Genomic DNA, 14,952 nt, shown 5'->3' on the forward strand with positions numbered 1-14,952 from the left:
GGGACTAAAGTATTGAGTTTTAGAAAGGATAATTCGGTCATTTTTTCTATCACTAACGGCATTTTTGACGGAGGGACCTCTAATTTTGATGGAATTAAATCTCAGGGATGAAAACGTTGGGTTCTAAAAATAGAGGGACGAATATGTTAATTACGCTATACCTCAGGGACTAAAAAGTAATTTTCCCATTTTACTATAAATATAATATAATAAAAAGGATAGAAACATAAATTATATATATATATATAAAAAAAAAAAAAACTTATTTCTCAGTTTAACCATAAGTATGGGTATCCCAAGTCAGTTATAAATCAGTTCTTGAAGCTTTCTTGGCCATGTAATGCAAAATTTGCAATTTAAAAAAAAAAGTATTGCAATTTTTCACACTAAATCAGTATATTAAATAGTGAAGTGATTAGAGTGAGTATTTATTTCACCAATAAATATTTGCTCTCACATATAATTTATTTTATTTTATTTTTTAAATTAAATAATTTTAATTTTAATTTTTAAGCAAACTATATTCGAGCTTCATAAATATTTGACCCGTTAACATTTAAAATTTTTTTTGGTTTGTAAGATGGCTCAAATTTACTACTTTAATAACAAAAATTAATTTTAAATTAATTATTTTAAATTAAAATTATTAAATTTATAAATTAATCCATCTGCTCATAAATTATTCAAAATTTAGTTTAATAAAAATTGACTTATCTGTTTTTGAGCTTTCTGAGCTCGGCTCTCTTTTGCCTGGTTTTCTGAGTTCGTTTTTTCAGATCGGCACTTTTGGCCTCTTGTCGTCTTTCATCTGATGATTCAGTTTTTTGGTATGCCCTGACTAGGTTCTTTGTTGCTTAGATCTTCTTCTAGGTTAGCTGAGCTGGTTTAGTGCCATCAATCAATCTTTAGGGTCGTTGTCGTGTGAGATCTGAGTCTCTTTATCTTAGGACTTGAGCTCCTTAGGGAGGTCGGGGTCTAGCTTTGCTCTGGGAGATCTCGGGGATCTCACGGGCCATTTTTTCTCCGGGAGATCTTGGGGATCTCACCGGCCGTTTTTGCTCCGGGAGATCTTGGAGATCCTGGACGTGTTGCTCCGGGAGATCTTAGGGATTCCGGTCTTCTACCTCCCTGAGATCTCTATGTCTCAGTTTGGTTATGCCAGGAGATCTTGGGGATCCTGGACTTGTAGTTCCGGGAGATCTTGGGGATCCCGGTCTTCTACCTCCTTGAGATCTCTATGTCTCAGGTCGGTTGGTGATGCCAGGAGATCTTGGGGATCCTGGACTTGTAGTTCCGGGAGATCTTGGGGATCCCGATCTTCTACCTCCATGAGGTCTCTATGTCTCAATTCAGTTTGTGGTGCCAGGAGATCTTGGGGATCCTGGTCTTGTTGCTCCGGGCGATCTTGGGGATCCTGGTCTTCTACCTCCCTGAGGTCTCCATGTCTCAGGTCGGTTTGTTGTGCCAGGAGATATTGGGGATCTTGGACTTGTAGCTCCGGGAGATCTTGGGGATCCCGGTCTTCTACCTCCCTGAGGTCTCTATGTCTCAGGTCAGTTTATTGTGCCAGGAGATCTTGGGGATCCTGGACTTGTTGCTCCGGGAGATCTTGGGGATCCCAGTCTTCTACCTCCCTGAGGTCTCTATGTCTCAGGTCGGTTTGTGGTGCCAGGAGATCTTGGGGATCCTGATCTTGTTGCTCCGGGAGATCTTGGGGATCCCAGTCTTCTACCTCCCTGAGGTCTCTATATCTCAGGTCGGTTTGTTGTGCCAGGAGATCTTGGGGATCCTGGACTTGTAGCTCCGGGAGATCTTAGGGATCCCGGTCTTCTACCTCCCTGAGGTCTCTATGTCTCAGGTCGGTTTGTGGTGCCAGGAGATCTTGGGGATCCTGGTCTTGTTGCTCCGGGAGATCTTGGGGATCCCGGTCTTCTACCTCCCTGAGGTCTCTATGTCTCAGGTCAGTTTGTTGTGCCAGGAGATCTTGGGGATCCTGGACTTGTAGCTCCGGGAGATCTTGGGGATCCCGGTCTTCTACCTCACTGAGGTCTCTATGTCTCAAGTCGGTTTGTGGTGCCAGGAGATCTTGGGGATCCTAGTCTTGTTGCTCCGGGAGATCTTGGGGATTCCGGTCTTCTACCTCCCTGAGGTCCTGGGCATTTATGCCAGTTTCATTTTTCTTTTTTTTTTTTTTCTTTCATGAAAGCAGTGTGAGTAAAGACAAATAATGAATTGGGACGATAATCAACGTCTGTTTTATTATCATACTTCAAAATACAATAGGTCTTTTACATTTGATAATACCTCAGGGGAAGTACCTTTTCAAGTGCTGGATATTCCAGGCATGGGACTCAGGGTTTCCCTGCATATCTTCAATTCGATATACCCCTGGCTTGACCACCTTTGCTATTTTGAATGGGCCCTCCCAGGTCAGTGCCAACTTGCCCACTGCCGCTCTTTTTCCTATAGCTTCTAGGTTTCTTAGGGCCAGGTCTCCCACCTTCAGGCTTCTTTCCCTGACCTCTTGATTGTAATAATGGGTTGCTCTTTGTTGATAGGTGGCCGTTCAGACTTGGGCTCCCTCCCTGACTTCCTCCGGGGAGTCCAAATTGTTTCTTAATTTATCTTCGTTGGTGCTTTCACTGTGCCTCCAACAATCATGTTGATGGTCCCACTGGACCCATCATTCACCGGTTCGGCTCCTATTCTCCTCGATGCTTGGGCTGCCGGGTTAGACTGTGTAACAGCCCGGAAACCGGTACCCCTCTGTAACGGCTCCAAACTGCTCGGCGCTAGGATTCAGATCGGCTTAAGGCCGCCGGAACCCGTAGCAAGCCTGCTAAACATCCTGAACTCTAGGTATAATCCCATACATGATCAACATTTTCATAAAACTATTAAACTTAAGCTTTTTCAGAAAGCCTTAAAACTTTTTCTTTATCTCAGCTTGGCCTATGCATGAAAACATAGAACCTCACAGGGTCATCAAGCTAGCTATAAAACATATCCGCTTTGGGTCAAGGGATTGAGACCCTTTCTTCCCTCACGGCCATACATGCTTCAAACCATTAAAACATTTCATATAACTTGAAAACATTCTTAAAACATTTCTTTAACTTTCATATTGATCATGCAAAGCCATGGGATTTACCAACACTAGGCAAGGCACAACTCTATACTAACATCTCACATACTTTTCTTAGCTTGGCTCTATCTTTTATAACATACTCATTACTCTTTCCATTCATCATAACCAGATATCATCATTATCATCATGTCCATCTAACATCATGTCCACAACTACACTATACAAGCATACAAAACATACATAGCATTACATAACATATCATCTCTTTAACAATTTCCTTACATAACCTTCACTATAGCCATAAACATATACATCAAACATCTCTTAAACGTAAACAAAACACAACTAAGCTATAACAACCAAACATGGCAACCCATGCTTGAACCTCTTCTAGCCCATAGCTTACTCTGACTGAACTCTGACTTACTTACTTTTGGCCCTGCAAAACTGGGGTTAAGGGAATGGGGTGAGCTACAAGAGCCCAATGAGTAGAAACAGAGAAAACAGTTCATTAATTATGATTTCATTTTAAACTAAAAACATTTGCTTTAATTCCTCCATTTTTAGGTATATTATTATTCATTTTATTATTATAATCACTATTTATGCTTTCATGAAATGCGTCATATCACATCGAATACACATCAACATTTCTTCCCCGCTTGAGTTCACGCTAGCAATCTCTTCCTCTTGCGGGTGATTTTAGAGGGTTCTCGAAACGTCCTTCCCCTCAGGGTTAGACATGACCCCAACATTCCCTCTGTCAAAACTTGGCCCCGAAGGAGCTTTCATAGGGCTTTCCTACATGTACTTGCCCGACTGACAAAGACTCATTGACAGACTTGCGGGCTATTGAGGTCGCCTTGGTCCACCCATCACATCATATACACAGCAATTTATGCAATGCGTCATATTCGTGAAACTAGTGCAATCATCCTATTACATAAAATCATGATGCATGCATATGCTTTAGGCATTTGAATTCCTTAAAACAAATAAAAGATGCATTAGACATTTGATTTCTTAAAATAAAAGATTAGGTTTAGTTCTACTCACCTCTGGCCGACGCTGACTGACTCGGCAACAGCTAGCACTACTGGCCTCCTCGGTCTCTCGGGTCCGATCCTACACAGGTGGACTTGAATGAGGTGCCAAACATACTCTAAACAACTCATAAACATACCCCCAAAAACCCCTCTAAACATCACTAAAACATGCATAGGAAACACCCAAGAAACGGCTGGACAGGGCACTTTCGGCGGCACCTTCGGCGGCCGAAAGTCCCTTCCAGAGACGAAACTCGGGTAAGTTCGGCGGCAGGTTCGGCGGCCGAAACTCCAGGACAGAAACGAAAGTCCCTCCTTCGGGGGCACGTTCGGCAGCCTAAAGACTGCCTCCCATGCAGGTTCGGCGGCCGAAACTCCTTTCGGCGGCCGAACCTGGTCCCCTCTGGACGACAGGTCCGATTCTGCCAAGCCAAAAACCAAACTCAAATATACCCAAATCCTCACATACTCTCTCCCAACCATGCATACTCACTCCCACAAGCATAAAGGAGCATAAACTAACATAAACTCCTCAACACAAATATCACATAACATACATTGGGTATAAAACCCACATAAACCTTAAACATGCATTTCTACCCAAACTTAACCATCAAACTCTATAAAACTTACTTAAAACTTCATTAAACATAAGGAGAAGCAAGGATCTACACTAACCTCTTGGAGATCGAGGGTTGGTGTGACCCGAACCTTGGAGATGTGGAGGAAACTAGCTCCGGGGTCTCCAAGCTCCAAATCCGAGATCCAAGCTTAAAACTCTTCAAAACCAAGAATGAAACTCATAAAAACCACAGAAGATTGAAGGAAAACGTGAAATCGACCAAGGGAGGGCATGAACTCACCTTAGCCCGAGAAAGGGGAGAAAAACTCGCCCATTTTCGGTCTGAGGCCTTTTATAGGCGACCGGCCGAACCACCTTCGGCGGCCTAACCAGCACCCTAAAGTCCCCCATGTTCGGCGGCCGAACTTGAGGTTCGGCAGCCGAACCTGGTTTCTGCCCAACTCAACTTTCGGAAGCCAAAAGTCCATCCGAAACCATCTCGTGTTCGGCGGCCGAACATCAACTTCGGCGGCCGAACCTAGATTCTTCCTCCTTGGCCTTTTCTCTTCAAAACTCAATTCATTTTCATTTAAAACCGTGAAATCATGTGAAAACATTTTAGAAAACACATTCTACCCTTCAAGAGAGAGCCAACACCCTAGATTCCGCCGGAAGGCAGGAATCCCGATGCCGGATTCTAGCCGGGTATTACAGACTGAGGCCTCTGTCCCTCCGATTTCTTCACGAAGTTCTTGAGGTGCCCTCTCTTTATCAGCCTCTTGATCTCAGCAATCAACTGGAAGTAGTTATTGGTATCATGGTAGTGTGTGCGGTGATACTGACAGTATTTATCAGGATTTCGCTGATCTGCTTCAGTTCTCATAGGTTTAGGCCATTGTAGGAACTCCTTGTCCTGGACGGCCATGAGCACTTCGGCTCTAGAGGAATTGAGTGGGGTCGGCTTCTCTGGAACCCATGGAGGGAGTGGATTCTGCGCTGAGACCCGAGGAGGGAGGGGTCTTTTGTACCAGCCCGGAAACCGATACCCCTCTGTAACGGCTCCACACTGCTCGGCGCTAGGATCCAGATCAGCTTAAGGCCGCCTAGACCCGTAGCAAGCCTGCTACTGAACTCTGGGGACCTTTCAAAACCATAAAGACTACTTAAAACATGTAAAAAGCCTTTTGAAAACCTTTGCTAAACCCTGGCTTCACCCTTAACAAAGGGCCCGACATCCGAGATTCCACCGGACGGTAGGAATTTCGATGCCTGAACGAGCCGGGTATTACATCTTTGGTCTCTTCTCTCCCATGATTGTCTGTAGGGCTCAGGTTTCCTGTCGTGCTTCTTCTCGTGTCTCTCCGGCCTCTTTCCTCCGGGGCTTTCCCCTTATCTGCCACTCCCTTAGCAAGCCTGCTTGTTACCAAGGCATCATCCTGCCTTATATACTTTTCAGCCCTCTTCATCAGCTCTGCCAGTGAGGTGGGAGGCTTCCTACTCAGCGAGCCAAAGAACTCAAGTGAGGTCGTTCCCTTCTGCATGGCTTCTACCGCTCTACCCTCGTCTAACTCGGGGATCTGTAGGGCCTCCGTATTGAAACGGGCGACGTATTTCCTGAGCGATTCGTCCCTTCTCTGCCTGATTGTCTCTAGGTAGCTCGTCTTCCTATCTGCAGGCACCCCGGCGATGAAACGGCTGATGAAGCGAGTGGCCAGATCTCCAAAGCTTCTAATACTTCCGGTCTCGAGGCTATTAAACCACGCCCGTGCTGGCCCCGATAGCGTCGTTGGGAACACCTTGCACATCAAGGCATCTGACAAAGTCTGCAGCTCCATGAAAGTCTTGTAGTTCAAGACATGCTCCCGGAGGTTCCCAGCTCCGTCATATGCGGCCATGGGCGGCATCATGAATTTTTTGGGGACGGTCTCCTGCTGTACCCACTTCGAGAAGGGTGAAGAGGTGGGCAGGAGAGCTTGATTCTGATCCTTCGTTCCCAACTCGGCCAAGAGCTGCTCTCTCATCTTTTGCAGCTTCTGGTCTACACTCTCCTCCTCTTGCCTGGGCTTCTTCTCTAGGTGGTACTCTTCCTCTTCCGCTTCGCTTCTCGTCCACCTGGTCGTTCCGGCAGAATAACTGTCGGCCTCATCATTCTCAATCATTTCTCTCACCCTTTTTCCATGAACTCGAGCTTCTGGCTCTTCCTCTTCTCTGGCTCTTCTTCCCCCGTCTCCGATTTCTCGGCTGATGGTTTGGAGATGGTTGAAGGTAGGCTGGGGTTCATTGGTCCGGGGCTCTTCTACCACCGGCAACACATTTATTGGGATACTGAGGCCCCGTTGTTGCATCATCTGCCCCAGCCAGTGGGCGGTGTTTTGTAACTGAAGGGCGATGGCTTGGAGGTCCTAGTTGGACAAGGCAGCGGCGGACACATTCCCCGCCGGGCTTGGCGAGGGGTTAAAAGGGATGGGTGGTTGATTATTTGGAGTTGTAGGACTGGAAAAAGAGAACTGCTGCCCCTCTTGGGCAGAGCTCAGATCATTGGGAGTGTTAAGATTGTTGTTTTCATTGTGATTAGCCATCGTGGATCTCAGTGGGTGTGTTTAGAGTGGAACTCCGGTGACGAAAAGGTCTCCTTCGTTTCCCACAGACGGCACCAATTGATGGTCTGAGATCCAGAAAATGGAGTTTTACATGGGTTTTGTAAACTTAGCCAAAAAGCCCCTCCCTGAGGAGAGTGTTTTTTCTTTTATCTGTTTTCTTATGTCTGCTAGTGACGTATAACAAACTATCTCTCATTGGGCCACCTGTCCCTGCCATGTTGATTCGAACGTACGAGAATATCAGATCCCTGCCCCATGCGTAACGGCCTCTAATTCTCCCCGGGCACGCATGCGGATGGACCCACAAGACAGATGGGTTGATCCCCTTCCCGATGTCGAACTGGGCCTGAAGATAGGATTAAAGCTGAACCCAGATAGGATTTGTTTAATGGGCCGTATGGATTAGGTCGGTCCGATTAAGGAAGATAACTGGAGCCCAATCTTAAAGCTGAGCGGACCGGACCTGATTCATGCGGGAGACTTGAAGACCTCCAAATAATAGGCTGGTACCCTGGGCCTGGCCCCAAACGGGGATAAAGAAGTCCAGCGGTCATCAATAATAATTCAGCAGTATCAACAGCCAATTTTTAAGAATAAAATAAATATATTATTTAATAAGATATTATAATACCTGAAAAAAATATATATAAATAAAAAACTCTCAAAGAAAAGTACTTTTCATACAGCCTAGGAAAAAAAAAAAAAAGTAAATATTCGACTTAATTAGATTAAATCTGCAATCAGATTGAGTGTTTGACTCAATGAAATTAAAGCTGCTATCAGATTGTAAATTAAAAAAAAAAAAACAGAATTTTAAAATTAAAAAAAAAATTTCCCTTATCTTAAAATTCGTTTGTATTTTACAAACGAAATTAAAAACCGTTTGCTACTTGGAAAAAACGGAATTTTTTTAAACAAAAGAGCATTTTTTTTCTCAAAATTAAAAGTGGATCTCAAAATCCATTCATAATTGACAAATTTGAAATCCTTTTTTAAATGCGAGATTTTGAAATAGCAAATCTGTTACTTAATTTTATTTTCAAAAATTACAAACAGATTAAAATATATTAATAAATTACAAAAAAATTTCAAAATTCCCTTGAAATCCATTTATAAATTTAAGAGTAATTTTTTCCCTTCCAAATTACAATTGGACCTTTAAATCCGTTTGTATTATTAACATATTACAAACAAATGTTGTTTATAATTTTACATTAAACTTTTCCACTTATAAATTGTAAAAATTCATTAATATTTTTCTGCAAATTAACATTTATCGTGATGACATATAATAATATTTAAATTTGAAAAAATATTTAATATGTAACTTACTAATTTATTCACTTATTTGCTAATAGTCGAACTTTGGAAAAAAAATGATTGGTATCAACACCTAGTGTCCTAAAAAAATATTAAATACATTTTAAAAATTATATAAATACTCTCTACAGTCTTCTGATCATAGCAATTAACTTCATTCAATTATAATTATTTAAGTATATTTAATTATATATCAAATTAAATATTAATATTATAGTATTACTATAATTTTTGAGTTTAAATTTATCGATACTAATATTAAAACATGTAATGTATTTGAAGTGTTTAAAAATAGCAAAAGAATTTATAATATTGATCAATTTTGAACGTCAGTTTCGAAGTCTATATGTCTATACTAAAATTATTATTTTATATATCGATAAAATTTATTCAAAATAAAAGTAATTACACAAAATCTATAACCCTAGAAATAAGCATATATTTTTATTTTATTGAAATACAATTTTAATAGCTCTAAAATTCACCTCTAAATTTAGAGATTTCTAAAATTTTTATATTATAAAATTATAAAATTACTTTCAAATCAAAGTTTTCGATTTCAAAAATCAAATAGAAATGTTTGAATTATTTAATTAATTTATTATTTAATTTAGATGTCTAAATATAAAAATTATAAATTCAAAAATTTTAAAATATTAGTATTTACAGAATTGTGTAAAGTTGATCTTGAATTGGAACTTGAATCTAGAGAAATCTATAGTACTTAACATTATTCGTTAAGATGGTTGGAGTCGCCAAAACAATGATGAAAAACGTTGTTGCCCCCATTTCGTAATTCTCACTGAATCGTGTCTTTTTTGCTGGACTTTTACAGCTGGTTGGACGTCGATAGTAAGCTGGAGATCGCCGACAAGTGAAGTGAATGATTGGTGGCTAGATTCTTGGTGGTTGGTGTCCAGAAAGAAAGAAATAATTGGAGAAAGAAAGATGGGAAAGAGACATGAGAAAAGGTTACCTACCGCCTCTCTTCTCTTTTGGTTTTTTTTTTTATCTTACGACTAAAATTTCAAAATAATTTTAATTTAATAAATAAAAAATTATAAATTTATTTTAAACTCGGTTTGATTTAATGATTAGTTACTGATATAAAAAGTAGTGAATAACTAATAGCTGAAAACTGATTTTAACTTATAAATTTTAAGTATTTGATAAATTATATTTTACTGTGACTAACAAAAATATATTATTATATTAATAAATAATAAGAATATGTATTAATTTATTATATTAATGAAGTAAATATAAAAATATTAATTTATTATATAATAAATAAAATGTTTAAAAATATAATTTTAAAATATGATTATTTATCATGTATATACATAATTTTTTATTATATAATGATAAATAATATAATTATCTTAATTATTATTTATAGTGCATTTATTTATTATTATGTCTTATAATTTTAAATAATTTATTGATATAAAAAATTAATTAATTATTAATAATACTAACCGTAAATATATTGTTAAAATCTCTACTATTTAAAGTATTAAAAATTTATAAAATCAATAAAATAAAAATACAATTTGCATAATAAAAAATGATCTAATTTAACAAATCGTTAATTGAAGACGAAATTTAATTCTATCACTATGTAAATTTTCAATTTATTATAATATTAATAAAATAATACTTTAAATAAAATATTTTAATTAAAATAAAATTTCAAGTCATTACAGAGATGCTAACATTATATCTGACGTCGCACTCACTCTCAGAGTCTCATGTCCACCTGAAGAGTGAATACCACATGGAGCAAGAGACACCTTATAGAAAGCAATATGTCCGTATCAGCCCAGCATAATATATATATATATATATATATATATATATATATATATAGATGATTTTTTTTTTTTTTAACTGAAGATAGATTTCATTAATTGAGGCAACAAACATAATATTTATACAAAAACTATCTGTAGACGGAAATTGAAACAACAACTAAATAAACAGAAATTGAAACGTTCCGACCGGAACTCATACAAATAAATTTTAGATTCACTTTTCACTTAATTTAAAATAAATAACTCAAATTATTTAATAATTTTGTGCTGGCTATTATATATAATTCAGAATTTCCGTATTTTATTAATATAAAATTCATCTTACATTGGGACATATTTATCATAATTGAATTGGATATAATTACTAAATCAAAATCAGACCTTCAGATATTATAACTCGTTGGTATCTCGGACAGTTCCACCTCATTTCACACTCTTTTCTCGCAAGTTCACTAATTCTGCATAATTTATCTGATTCAGAATAACTTTAATACCCATTAAAATTGTCCAGCTAGATTTTGAATTCACTTTTCATTTATTTTAAAATTATTAATTTAAATTATTTAATAATTTCATACTAATTATTATATATAATTTAAAATTTTCGTATTTCATAAATTCAGATACGCAAACAGTTAAATCTTACAAGAATTACATTAAAAAAAAGCATTAGAAACGAATTTCCTAGCTAAGGTATGGCCAGCCCTCCATAATGAATTATTCAACTATATCACTCTCAAATTAAAAATTTTACAATATACAAAATTTTAAAAATAATTTTAATAAAAAATAATTAAAGTATTTCAGATCCATTTATATATTAGCAAAATTAAAGTTGTCATATCCATCAAATGATAAATTATTGATACTTTCAATAGTTTTTGTATTTTAATAAACATGGGACTATTTTTTAAATTATGAAAAATAAATATCAGACCTATATGAATAAAGAATATGTTTTAAATGTGATCGTCAGTATGGGGTCTTCTTGTAGCGCAATTTTAATATGGCTAAGGAACAATAATATGTCCGGTTAAATAGATTCAAGATCAGTAGTAACAGTCGTCCATAAGCAGTATATATTAATGGGAATATAAAAATGAAAATAATAAATAGTGCTTTTTTTATGATCACCGCTAGGTTTCAGACGTTTAAAAATAGGTCAAACACACGAAAATTATTTCGGTCCAAAATTTAAGAATTTTCCGTCGAGTCAAACCGGCTCCTTCGACCCAGACATAAAGCAGGTCGGGTCACTCACAAGTTCAGGTGTCCTAATCCTGAACTCAGTCCAATGACGTGACATAAGGAAAGACGGCAGGTCCAATCATCTCGTAATCCTGTCTGCATGTGCGTCAAAGGAAATTAAATAGCCGTCTGATATGGAGAGGATGTCTGACGCTATTTGTACGTTCGGATCTATCAGATATAGATAGACGTTATTATAGCAAAGAGAACGTTAGGCGTCAAATAGTAGACAAAAAGAGAGAGAATAAAAGGGGAGGGATATCCTCCACTCAAATAGAGCTACCAACCATTGTAAACTCTATTTTTTAAATATTAAAATATTATTTTATAAAAAAAATAATATTAATAAGATAAGGTATTTAGAGAATTGAATATAAGAATTTTGTTAGTTGAATTTTAATGTTAAATTTTTTTTTTTCCCTCTTTTTCTTCTCCTTGTACTTGCTTTTACTCGTTGTTGATGGAGTTTCTTGCCAATTCTTTATAGCGAAAGACAGTAACTCTACCGAAGAGGTGTTTCTGTTCTTTATTATTTTCTCTGCTATGGGGTCTGATTCAAGTCAAACTTTTCCAGAGTTCTGATATTACGTTGATTTTATTTTCTTTTTGAACCTTAGAGGCTTTTCTATGCAATGGGCTTTTGACTTCAGGCTTCTTTTAATGAAATGATATTAATCTCTTTAAAGAAACTTTAGTGTGATTATAATGTTAATTATTATTTTTTTTTATAATTTTTATTTATTTTATTCGTTTATATATATTAAAAAATAAATTTTTAATTATATTTATGGAGAGACATTAAATTTTAAAAAATATATTAATAATTAACGAGAAATTAATTTAGAATAAAATAAAATAATAATTATCAATTTATATATTAACTATTTATAAAAATAAAAAATAAATAATAATTTTGAAATGATTAAAAAATAAAAAATATATAAAAATTATGAAACAAATGATATATTATTTAATAATAAAATAATTTTTTATATAATACATGACTAAATACTACTGCATCCGACTCATAATTTCTATTTTTTTTATTTTTTTTATATATATTATTTATAATTGAGAATATATTAATTTAAATTAAATTTTTATAATTATAAAAATATAAAACAAATTAAAAATATAATAAATTATGAGAGTGAAAAAAATAAGGACCTAATTGAAAAATTTTTAATATTCAAATAGTAAGGAATGACTTTTATGAAAAAAAAATTATAAATTTTGAACTATACGGTAAATTAAAAAAAATGGTTAATAACGCTGTTACAGTATTACGCCATATTTAATACAATACCAAAATCCATACGTTGGAGGTCTTCTCCAATGCTAAAATGAAATTTAGTGTAGAGTTGCAGATAGCCTTAGAACAATCTTATCATCACATATAAATGGTTCATTGTTTAAGAATTTAACATTGATGACCTCGAAGTTCCAAAATTTTAATGTATATATTTTGATATTTAGTTTGAATGTAAAATCCTAAAATGGCAGAATGATTTATCTGAACTTATAAGATTAATCTTCTGAGAAGGTGCTTTTTTCTTTGTTGATTGGGTAGAAAAGTACATGACATTTTGTTCCATGTACAGCCTTGTATTGCTAAAAGCAGAGGACAAAAGAAAATGGTAATTTACACACATGGTACACTTAGATATATAACAATAAAGTGCATGAACTTCATTTTATAACATAAAAACCCTTCAACTTTTATTGAAGTAATATAAAACCTCATTTCTCCTATTATTGCAGGTTAGTAGATTATTGTTATAGACCTAAGTTGATTTACCTGTCAATTGAAAATTCTACATAATTTCCCTACAATTTCTTTAATTTTTCTTACAAATGGTTTTAGAGATTTACTTATCTTAACAGATCAAATCAGTGTTTGTTCTTGTTGTTCAAGCATGGCTGAAAGTGCTTCACTTCTAGCACTTCTAATGTTTCAATATAAGTTGGCTACACAGGTAAGCGAGCAAATGATAGCCCATAGGAGAGGATTACTCACAAGAAAAAAAAATCCAGCCAAGAATGGTTTGAAGAGATGGTGGCTCCAAGAAGTCAAATCAACCAAGAACGCTTGAAGACAGCTGCTCCAAGAAGTCAAATCAACCAAGAATGCTTGGAGACAACTGCTCCAAGAAGAAGATTTTCTTTTTTTTTTTTTGTTTTTGAATAAAGAAATTTTACAGAAGTCCCCCAGGAAAAAAGGACACAAGGAAAGTGTTCTTAAGCAATTCAATATGCAGTAGAAGACACATATTATCATCATTTTATTGGAAATGCCAATAATAATGTGGTTTCAACTTTCAATTTATTTTCACTAATCAGAAAAAATGTTAACTCTAGCCTTATAATTTTGAACCCAGTTATTGAATTAGGAGTTCCAATTTCATTTCTCTGAAGTTTGTGTGAATCCTGAAGATTAAATCCCAAGACTAACAAGTCCCTTATTAATAAGGAAGATTTGAGCAGTCCAATCTCAATGGGCTCCCAAATGAAAAAGGGGGGAAGAAATTGTTTTGACTTCAGGCTTCTTTTAATGAAATGATATTAATCTCTTTAAAGAAACTTTAGTGTGATTATAATGTTAATTATTATTTTTTTTTATAATTTTTATTTATTTTATTCGTTTATATATATTAAAAAATAAATTTTTAATTATATTTATGGAGAGACATTAAATTTTAAAAAATATATTAATAATTAACGAGAAATTAATTTAGAATAAAATAAAATAATAATTATCAATTTATATATTAACTATTTATAAAAATAAAAAATAAATAATAATTTTGAAATGATTAAAAAATAAAAAATATATAAAAATTATGAAACAAATGATATATTATTTAATAATAAAATAATTTTTTATATAATACATGACTAAATACTACTGCATCCGACTCATAATTTCTATTTTTTTTATTTTTTTTATATATATTATTTATTAATTGAGAATATATTTATAATAATTTTCACATTCCCATATATTAATATGACTTGATTGTATTTGACTGAAGAAGAGTATGCAAGTTAGCGGTAATTTTTTGTCGGAAAATTAATTAATTATAGTCCCATTAAATTGTTGTTGGGTCAGCTGTTCATGGGCGTAATCCAGCTATTTCCATTTCATTTTTTTTAATATTTTCTTTTACTTTCATTTCATTTAATTAACTGTCTTTTATTATTCAAAAATATAAGAATTTATTTTTAAAAAGGCAAGTGTATTTATTTTTCACATATATTAAAAAATATGATTAAT

This window comes from Manihot esculenta, chromosome 18 (assembly GCF_001659605.2).
Source record: "Manihot esculenta cultivar AM560-2 chromosome 18, M.esculenta_v8, whole genome shotgun sequence".
Lineage (NCBI taxonomy): Eukaryota > Viridiplantae > Streptophyta > Magnoliopsida > Malpighiales > Euphorbiaceae > Manihot > Manihot esculenta.